This window comes from Parasteatoda tepidariorum, chromosome 4 (genome assembly GCF_982258835.1).
Source record: "Parasteatoda tepidariorum strain Cologne lab strain chromosome 4, Ptep-v5.0, whole genome shotgun sequence".
Lineage (NCBI taxonomy): Eukaryota > Metazoa > Arthropoda > Arachnida > Araneae > Theridiidae > Parasteatoda > Parasteatoda tepidariorum.
In genome coordinates this window covers 24,728,155-24,739,934 of record NC_141758.1, presented here as the reverse complement: position 1 = coordinate 24,739,934, position 11,780 = coordinate 24,728,155, and positions in this window count along the sequence as shown.

Here is an 11,780-nt window from a genome sequence, read left to right as displayed (position 1 = left end):
AAAGAAAGGAGCTTTTAAAGGAAATTTCTACATTTTATTTTATAACCGTCGTACAGCCGGTCCAATTTAGTTCCATTAGCCGGTTTACTACTAATGTTCAACTCTGCAATCTTGTGATTTTGGACCCAGAAGACAAGGGAACTCCTGGATCAAGTATTGAGAAAAATTTGCATTCGTGGAGGATGTTTAGATGGAACTATCTTTCATTTGCACTACACCAAGTTGAAAATCTTCCTTGGTCAGTCCGACGGTAAGAGGTTTCTGGTCAATAATCCGTCTACCACTGAGTATATTTTACTTCAACACTGTGGTCAGTTGCGAGCTGGGTGAGGATTTCATGTAGAATTGCTTGGCTTCTAGAATTCACCATCATAAACATAATTTTTCTTCATTTCTTATCAAAACCATGTCTATAGCAGCGTTGGCAAGGCAGTAAATACCTGTATTGCAGCTAGTTGAGATAGTCCCACATAATCAATTTTAAATATACAGTCAAACCCCGCTATAGTGAACCTTCAAGGGACCAAAATTTTGGTTCACTATAACCGGGAGTTCACTATATCCGTTAAGCAGGAAATTTAACTAATGGTTCCCAAACTCCTCCCTTTTATTACACATCATTCAAATAAATAACTGAAAAATATTATTTAGTAGCGGAAAATGTGTTGTTTTTCATTACTTTTCGTCTTGCTTACAAAGAAAAAATTAATTAAACAATTTGTAATCTTTTGTAAAAAATTTATGTTTGTAAAAAATGCATATTGATCCCACTGACACCTTACAGGTGCATTATCTACCAGGGTTGGAAATATCTGCTTGGTTTGTTTAGGGATGGGAAAGTGAGATAAAAGAAGCTTATCGCTAAATTCCCCTCGATAGATGGGTTTAAAAATCGGTATATGTATTTATTTTAAAATAAAAATTTCAAAATTAATACAAAAGAAATCTAGAAAAAAATCATTTGAGGACAGAAAAAAGTTCATTATATCCAACTTCCTTACTTTTTTGGTTCACTATATCCACAAAAAATAACATTATACGTGTATAGCAAGGCACGGGATCTAACATTTTGTTCACTATATCTGGGAGTTCACTATAAACCGTGTTCACTATAGCGGGGTTTGACTGTATTAACTCACTGCGCATAGGTATAACAGATCAACGAAAAACACTTTTTAAGACATTTGCTATTTGTTTTTAAGTAGATAATTTAAAAAGATATTTTAAAGAAAGGGCATAAAAAATATTTACTTAAATCTTGATATGATTGTAATGAAAAGCAGGAAGAGATGGTTGGTTGCTAAAGTTATGCCTAATCTTGTTATAAAAATTTTTTCGATAAACCATGCCAAATGCATGTTCGTAACCAAATATTCTTTCTTTGTCCCGAATTAGTTGCTACATTTCAAGTAGGTGAAATCATAAATAATTTCCAATGCCGTTTAGTTGATCGACATCAGTACAATTATGTTACAATTAATTCCAGATTCATTAGCTAAAATATAATTTTATGTGATTGCTAGGGAAGGAGTACTTTTAAAACAGGGCGTGTCCTAAAAGCGTGCGATACCTGGATTTTTGAAACTAATTTGGTGCTGATTTAAGGTGAGAATGCTTGGCAAGGAAATGTTGATTGATATAGCACCCTGAAATCTCTGAAGAATATTCAAACTAAATTATGAAATCATCAGTATCAATAATCAGTACAAAAGTTTTTAAATGTAGCAATTAATTTAGAACAGAGGGAGAGTGTTTATTACTTTTGCTGGAGGACACTTTAATTGTCCGCTAGTTATTCGCGAGAAAGAACCCTGCTAACTTCATATTGGCAAAAAGAGAAACTAGACACTCAATTTATAAAGTGTTCGTAGCTAAGAGATAGTTTCGCTCCTTCAGTTCTTGATAGCACAATTTATAAAGTACTTGTTGCTAAGAGATATACAGTACAGAACCCGTTATCCGGAAAACCAAAAAACCGGAACGAAATTCGATACATTTTCCCGCAATTTTTTTTTTAAAATTTTTTTTTTCCTCTTAAGATTTTAGGATTTTTCTTTCTTTTTTTAAAGATGTTTACCTTACCATCATTTTGGAAATAATCATTAGTGTATTACTTCATCGTTTTTTCTTTCCAAATATTTATTTATTTTTTTTTTAGTTGGGTTTAACAATAAAAAAACGGCTTTTTGTAGCGATTCAGAAAACCGGAAAAATCAGTTATCCGGAATAGCGATGGTCCCGATCGTTCCGGATAATCGGTTCCCTACTGTATTTTGCTCTTTCGGTCCTTGAGAGCACAATTTATAAAGTACTTGTAGGTAAGATATATTTCGCTGTTTCGGTCCTTGAGAGCACAATTTATAATTGCCTGCTTTCAGAATTTTTATGAATTTAGATTAAATAAACATTTTTTAGAAAATTATTAAATGAAAAAAAAAAAAAAAAAAACACTAGAGTTAGATATGCATGTCAAAGCGGTATTTTTTCTTTATATGACTATACTTATCAATAAATTAATTATCACTAAGAGGTCTGGAAAATTCGGTAGGCATATCACCTATATTTTTCTTGATTGGCTTGGCATATAATCATATAGCTTTAATCATGTGTCAGATGACCATGGCTTAGGATCACCTTCATATATATGTATAATTTCTTTTTTTTTTTGGAGAGGATTTTTAAGTGGAATGATACAGGAATCTCTTTTTTTCTGCATTAAATCTGTATAATGTAATGTGCAGTACAAAATTATGTAAAAATTTGAATGTGAATTTTTTTTTTCCTTCTAGATTTTTTTATTTCGCTTAAAAGTCGGACACTTTAAACTTTGTCGCTTAGAACCGAAAAATTCAGGTTTTGGTCAAATAATAGTTTAGTTTCAGTTACTGAATGAACGGCTTGGGGCAAACTTTTTTCAAGTTGCATATTTTAAAATTAAATAGTTTCGTTAACATTATTTTCAAATAAGTACTTTACAAATTTCTAGAGATACCGCCGTGTAACAGCATAATACACAGAGATATCTTATTTTTTTTACTTGGAAGTAGTTTTTTTTTTGAAATCCAATAACGCACATCTAATTAATTTGAAAATGTAACTTATCATTGTATATGTGTATTATTGTATTATTATGTGTATTGTATGTGTATTATTGTATTAATTTATAAATGTAGTTAATCATTAGAGTTCAACGGGAAATATTTTTTTCCCAGTAGGAGCGAATGAAATCATAAATAGTTTAAATCAAGAGAATGTTTACAAAACTATTATCCTATCATCAGAACATGATCATTTGCTATCTGAAATCTTATATGTTTAAAATATTTGTACGCAGCGCTAGTCGAATCTCTGCCTAATTATATTGGCTATAAATACATTGGTACAAATATCTACATAAATATTAAAATATTATCACATTATATTTACTACCGCAGAAAAAATATTTTCTAAAACCGCTCAATTTCAGAAAGTAGTTGGAGAGAAGTTATTGTACTAAGCATTTCCAGTTGAGTTTGTTCTTAGTGCCACTGGGGTCACCGGTAACCGGCGTAGCCAATTTTATTAGAAACACATAATTCGAGTAAATTTTTAATTTTTTAAATATTATTATCGTTATTAAAATAGTTTGAAGAAATTAATGCAATATAGAACACACAGGAATAGTTTTATTTATATACACAGAGATTCCAACTTGCTACGGACAGTGAATAAATATTTTCAAGTGGTAGTTTATTAATTGTGATTCTTGGTTGAATAAATTCAATTCAGTAGATTTTTATCCACTACTATTTCTAAACAATTCGTAGGCCTATATAATTCACCATTTTTTATAAAGATATGACACACATAAAACCTTTTGCAAACTAGCATTCAAGTTTAGTTTGTAGTTATTTACCGTTTGATCAGACGGGCAAGCCGCGTAAAATTAGCGTGGCATTCAACGTATTGATAAAGAAAGAACAGGGTGCATAGTGTTTAAAAAAGTGTTTAAAGGTACTTATTTTCGATTGACTTTTTTTAAAAAGCCCTTAACCGGTTAACGCCCAGCGTCATATATTCCTCCAGCGTCATATACAGTTCCTTCTTTCAAAGACATTCATTGTGGTAGGAAACTTTTTTCAGTATTTTCATTTATCTGGGTGAATTAAAGGATTCTCAGATACCACAATGATTTAGTTTTTTCTGGTTAGATCTAGAATTCTAAGGAGCAAGTACTTTTTGATCTATCAATGACTTTTTGAACGCCTTAACAGTAGAAAAACCAATTAATTTCGATAATATATTATACCACTTTTTCCATAAAACCACTTTTTGTATCATTTCAATTTATAAATTCGGGACAAAACAAGTTAATGGTGCTTTTTTTAATGCGGGGTTTTTAAAAATTGGTTAATTTTCTATGTTTAAAAATGGATTTTTTTTCCTTTGCCGTGTCGATTGTCCTTCAAAATTACAAAAAAATGCATGATTTTCCCTAATTTTCTCTGCAATATTTATCAGAAACTAGTTATTTTTTATCATGATTATGTAAAGTTTTTGAAAATGTTTTTGAATTTTATTGATTTTATGCTTGTAAATTAAGAACTTTAAACGATAGGAAAAAATAATTTTTATTACTGCACAGATCCTAATTATGATTTTTTTTTGAAAAGTTGATTGAAAATATTTTTTGAGTGTTTAAAAAGTTACGTATTTTATTCGAAAAATCTGGCTACGCACCCTGGGATATACCTTTCTCAGGAAAGGAGAGAAAGAATTGCCACCTCCCAATTGTAAATTTAAGGTCATAAAGAGGTGAAGATTTGCAGAAATTAATCAGATCATACCAAGGTTGTGTCAACCATCAAATGATATCATCATCATCCAAACAATAGCCAAGTCACAAAGATAAAGATTTACTCCCTCTACAAATCCTCTTTTATCATCCTTTTTATTGGCCTGTTCATCTTCACTAGAGTTCGACAACCGGTCCGATAATATGAATAAAGAAATGAAGCAATATAGAGAAGCGTGCTTGAATTCTCTGGTGACGAAAAAAAAAGAGAGCGACACGACCCTAAGGGCAGTTCTGGAAAAAAGAAACAATATAAAAAAAGATCTAAACAATCCAGACTGCTTGTAGCTCCTGCTTTTCACGCAGCAAATTGCTTCCGGGCAGCCATTGTTGAATCAGTTTAATTTTCAAGACTTCACAACTTTCATTCACCGATAAGAGATGCTTATCGATATAGATTTATCGATACTTTAATGCTTTCCATATCGATTATAAGGTGCGATTGAACCGTTGTCAATCATAACCGAACACTTTTGAAAACAAATGCTTATAAATTATTGATGCAGATCGATTTTGATGTTTATCCACCGGAAAAAGTCATTCTTGTTGGTTTTCCTAATTCGTTGTTTGCATTCTGCATTCAATTACACAGGTCGTTTAAGGGGTTAACGCTTATGATTAATTCAGTTCGATTGTCGGTAAAAGTGGCGGTTATAGTTTGAAACAATCAGTGAAACGTTTTGGTGAACAGTATTGTTCTTTCACCTGCAGTGTGTGACAAGTAACCAGGAACGGACTGGCTTCAGAAATTGCTCAGGGATATTATTAGATTGATGAATTTTTTCATGCTAGGTTCATTGTTGTCATTGCGTTACACTGATCCCTGGTGATCTAAGTCAAGAAGGTTTTTTAAAAGCGATAGCTAACGTTTTTAGAGGGAGTGAGATTTTAAAGAGTTATATTTCATTTCAACTTTAGGAATTCAGTTGGATTTGTTGTTGTTGATGTTAATTTACGTCGCACTAGAGCTGCACAATGGGCTATTGGCGACGGTCTGGGAAACATCCCGGAGGATGGTCCGGAGACATGCCATCACAATTTTGATCCTCTGCGGAGGGGATGACACCCCCGCTTCGGTAGCCCAACGACCTGCGCGTGAAGTCGAGCACTTTACGGTAGCACAGTTTAACGAGGACCAATACCGCACACCCTCGGTCCCTACCCAGACTGATCCAAGTGGTCACCCACCCGCACACTGACCGCAGCCAGTGATGCTTGACTTCGGTGATCTGCTGGGAACCGTGTCTTAACGATCAGTCCACTGCGGGACGAATTCAGTTGGAACATTGGATCTCGATTTATTTAAATTCGAAACTAAGAAAGCCGTGGTGGCTCAAGGGATAGAGTATTTGCCTCCCAATGAGATATCCCTGTTTTGAATTCAAGCGATAGCTGGATGATGCAAATTCTGCTCCCGGCTTGCACCGATTTCAGTGTTGACGTAAAATGTTCTCAGTGGTAGACAGATCATAGGTTAGAATTCCCTGTTTGTCGGGCTAATCTCGGGAGGTTTTAGTGGTTTTCTTTTCCATGTAATGCAAATGAGGGTTAGTTCCATCAAAATGGCCTAGAACGAAGAACAGTTTGTCCTAATGCTTGATTCAGGAGTTTCCATGTCTTTTAGGTTGGGTTCAAAGTTACGAGGCTATGGAGTTGAACACTGATAGTTGTAAATTCTGAAATGGGTCTGCTGTTCAACGCCGGCTATAAAATAAAATAAAATTTGGAATTAAAAGGAAGCCACCAATTTAAAAACTGTTAATATGTTTTTTATTAAAAATGATAGAAATGTTTTTAGTGGATCAATTACCAAATCTAACCTGATACCTCCTTTAAATACTTTAACGTTTGTAAAATATGATAGATATTAATGATTGCTTCTATCTGAAATAGATTGATACCAAAACAATTTTGCCAGCACTTTTTATTTAATCACAATCAATGCACGAGGACTCACTCATCAAATGACGCCATCTAGATTTTTTTAAATCAGAGTTCAGGAAAGCATGACTTAAATTCGTTTACTGAAGATCAAAGGGTCTTACAAATCAAGTGTATACAGACCTGAACCAACGTCTCCTGTAACTGAGAGCCCCCACGCGGTATTTTTATAGATAGTCCGATCAGAACACCATAAAGGCAAACTAGTTTACGAAAGAGCCATTTTATAGAAAATCTAATAAAAATGAGAAAAGGATAGCAAATATACGTTAATTTTTTTTTTTTTAATTTATGAATATAATTGGTTTGTCTTATTTACTTGTCAACTAATAAAGATTCAATTCTCAAATATATTTCTCCCAATTACTTTTAAAATATGGTTTCCAGCGCAAGGTTTAAGAATTGCATTGGCTTTAAGAATTTGATTTCATGCGCACCACTTATTCACTATTTTAATAGTCTGCTCAGATTGTAAAATGTGCATACTTGCATATACCCTCCAACACTAGGAATCTTCGTAGTTTCAGAAAACCGTGTGGTGGCTTTCTCATGTAGGAGGTGATGCCTGAACTCATGCCTCCCTTGAGACTTAAGAACTATTCTGTTGGGTGGAATTCCCTGCAGGTTGGAAGCCACTCTTTTATACTCCGTTACAAGTTAAAAAAAGACTATTGGGGTATAGAATAAATATTTAAAGTACGACTGCATATAGTTCCTTTTTATTTCGTTATCCAATTATACAAACAGGCTTTCAAAACAATAAAAAAGTTTTTAAAAGTTAAACACGTCAGGCAGAAATTTAATTCGTGCTATCTTTCACGATATATATCATGGACTTATTAAAAAAGTTTATACTATCATAGTCTTACTGGAATCCTAGACCTGGTAACGCATTTCGATAAATAAGGAGAAAGTTCGTTCTTGAAAACGAAACAACTATATGACGTTGCAAGAGCATTGGAATTGATTGGACAGCTAAATATGGTTACGTATTACGATGACTAGGAGGGCTATATGCTTTTAACAAATGAAATGCGATAAAAAGAATTTTTATTTTTGTTTCACTGTAGAGGAAAATCGTCTGCAAGAAACAATATTTATTATTCTTCCATCAGTTTCTTTAAATTCGAAAGTGTATTTACGTGTATTTGTTACCATTTTTATATAACATTTTTATAATTCTTACATCTTGTTTGTTGATTATTGTTTTTAATATTAGTAGATTAATGTTGTATACGAAAGCAAGTAAAAAGGACGCTGTGCATGTCGTTTTAACAGTTTCTAGAGTCTCTTCCGTCTAACAATTTAAAATAGTTCGCATTTTTTTAGAAATATAATGTAAAACAAACATACCGCCAAATAATATTTCATTAAAACTTCAAGTTTTGACTGTTACTTATAATATTTTACTTTGCTCGATGAGTATACACGTCATGAGTGAAACTTATTTTATATTAATGACACTTATTCGTCCTTTAAGCTTTATTTCTGAAGTAATGACAGTTCTAATAAAATTCCTTTTAAAAATTAACAAGTGGTCTCAAACTTTTTTGCCGACATTGTAAACATCTGTTAACTCTTACTTCACTTATTAAAATTGGTTGTATTGGAAAATTGAATTACAATTTTTGGTCATAAAATGTACACATTTTACTGAATTCGAAACAAAGCATTTTAATTAGGACATTTATATCCATGTTTATAATTTTACATGTAGTGGTGGTTGAAGTCATTTCAAAATAAATTTATTAATCAACAAACTAAAGAGAAAATTATTAGTTCCTATTGCTCTAAATGTAAGAATAAAATTTTTTACTTTAGACCATTCTTTCAGAAATAGCATCTGGTTTTTTATTATCGACATCTAGAATTAAGTATGGAAGTACAATTTTACAGATTAGGGAGAGACAGGCAAATTTGCTAAGAGTTTTCGCCAATTAATACTGTTGTCATCTCGCTGTGACCAAAGTAAGCCAGTTCCGTTATCTGTTTAAAACTTAAGAATGGGACCTAAATAAGACACTCGACTACCCAAAACATATATATACAACGGAATTCCATTTAATTCTTATTTTTGAGATATTTTAATTTCCGCTTTTATTTTTAAAGGATCATGCATATAAGTTATGTAAAATTGTAAAACCAGATGCGTTTTCTGATGAAACTTTTTAACGACATATCAGGTATATAGCAGTCAGTAACTAAAGTGGTGGCTGCTATGCTGTTGTTTAATAGTAGACGTTCTTTTTATTATCCGGCAATTCCCAAAATTTGTTCTGTGGAATCCAAGGCTTCGTGGAAAGTTTTCTGGGGTTCTGTAAATTAGGTTAAATTTTTTTTTTGAAATCTGAAATGGGTTGGTATCTAGTTTTAATGTATTATTTTTTACATCACTACTTATAAACGATTTAAAAGTTCATATCCAACTCAACTTCGTTTCAGCTCTGTGAACAACGACTTTATTCCAGGTGCCCACGGGCACAATCACAGATGAAAGTGTGGAGTGTCCGCTTTGCGGGCAGGTACACTGTTTAAGTTCAGCTCTGTGATGATGAGCCTTTTAAAATGCAGGCAAAATTACCAATATCTCAGAAAGCTTTGGTGTTTGAAAATCTACCATTCTATTATATACGTTACAAAAATTGTTGTAATTCGAAAGTCTGTTTTTGGATAAAATATTTTAATATCTTACCAGAATTTAACCCTTTCGCGCCGACTGTCACAAATACGTGCCAGCATAAAACCGTATCAATCAGGGTAAAAAGATAAAACTGGTAACCAAAGTAGTTCTTCAGCAGTTGTTTGATTTATTTAATTCCCATTACTTTTGTTCAAAATAAAATTATTTAGATATTCTTTGAACTAACATTGATTATATATATGATTAAACTAACAATAATTAAAGTAAAAACAAAGTAAGTCTGTCAAATTAGCAACGACTACATTTAAGCTACCGTTTTTTATTTATTTACATCCTGATTTTGTAAGAATGCTTTTATGAATTGCACGTCCTCAAGAGGTTAAAGTTTTCCTTACTTGGGGACTTTATATACATATGTTTATTATTTTGATGTGTAGTGGTGGTTAAATCATTCCAAAATATTTACTTCATGGAAAAGAAGCTTAATCCTTAACCCTTTCGCGCCGACTGTCACAAATACGTGACAGTAAAAAACCGTATCAATCAGGGTAAGAAGATAAAACTGGTAATCAAAGTATTTCTTTAGCAGTTTATTTGTAGGCGGAGTTAGAATTTTTTGATTTATTTAATTCACCATTACTTTGTTCAAAATAAAACTATTTAGTTATACTTTGAATTAACATTGATTATATATATGATTAAACTAACAATAATTAAAATAAAAGCAAAGTAAGTCTATCAAATTAGTAAAGACTACATTTAAGTTACCGTTTTTTATTTAATTGCAACTTGATTCTGATTTTGTACGAATGCTTTTCTGAATCACCCGTCCCCAAGGGGTTAAAAGTCATTGTTGGGTGCTGACGAATTAACTCATGCCTGATCCTTAAATTTTGCAATTGCTTATGATTCGTCGGTAACACCAGTATAATCTGATCTTTAAATTTATATATTTTTAATCTCTTTGTTTACATCTGCATCTTTTTTTTTTGGTAAAAGGAATAGAGTAACATTGTTTTATTATTCTATCAAAATTTTCAAAGATATAGCAAGTGATAAATTTCACAAATATTCCATTTGTCTACAATAGCTACTCTTTCCGAAAGATTATATTTTTAAATATAAAGTGCTTGTAAAATTTATGTTCCTATATTTCATTTTTAGTTTAATAAATTGAATTTAAAAGTTTTGACCATCAATTCATATAAATTAATAAAGTATGTATATAAATATATAGTAGTGCTCCAAGGTGAGTTTAAGCTGTAGTATGATTTAAAAATAGTATAACCTGTTTTTTTATTACGTTATTTTCTTGTCACATTACTACCAATTGGAAAAAAATCATCTTCAGAAGGAAATAAAATTCGTAGGAACAACTTATATTTTTTTCGAGGATGATAATGTCTCTTCATAATACTGCATATCCTCCAACTGCTACGGAATTTCCGTAGTTTCAGAAATCTTCTTTTCAGACGGTAGCAAAATTAATGTCTTAATATTTAAGAAAAATTAATTTTAGCGTAACTTGTCCACTATTACTTATAAAAGTGCAGGCCATATGGCTAGATTCTTAAGTTCTGATAAAAGTTTTATGAGAGATCCATTTGCTTTAAAAATTTCTACTTTGGTTCGCTACCACTAGAAAGAATTATTTTCAAAATCCTCATAAGTTGGAGGGTATGTAATAGTATAATTACAAATTTATATATACGTAGAAATTATTTAAATATAGTGGTGGTCAAAATCATTTTGAATTAAATTTATAAATGCAAGGAATAAATATCAAGCGCTCATTTTACTACCACTTTAAATGTAATAATGAAATTTTACTCAAAATGCGTAAAACTTGGCTAGTATGCCTTACTCAGATATGACCTGCTTAATGCAGTAGACTACCCAGTCGTCAACTCTTCTTGCTTTTCTCTTATATGCCAAAAGTCTCAGTTGCCATTCAGCCAAATACAGATGAAGAAGTCGGGTGCCCGCTGACGCGGGCAGGAACTTCAGCAAAGACCAGTTCAAGTCAAGTCAAGGGTAGTATGCCGGTATGATTTATATTTAGTTACTTAACTGTGCCTCCTCTACCCTATTGTTCATAGTCATTAGAAAATTTCTGTTCATAATCATCAGAAATAGTCATTGAATAATTTATAAAATTATTAGAAGGATCGCTGCAAACAGCACTTGCATTAAAATAGATAGACATCAAGCACTTGTATTTAAAAAAAAAATAGACGCGTTAACTTTTGCGATTGCACTAGTAAACATATGGTTAAAAGCTTTAGCTGATCGGTATTAAATAGTTTAAGCAACTTTGTATTATTAGCAATCATTTTTTTAAAACCAAAAATGTGATTTAATAGA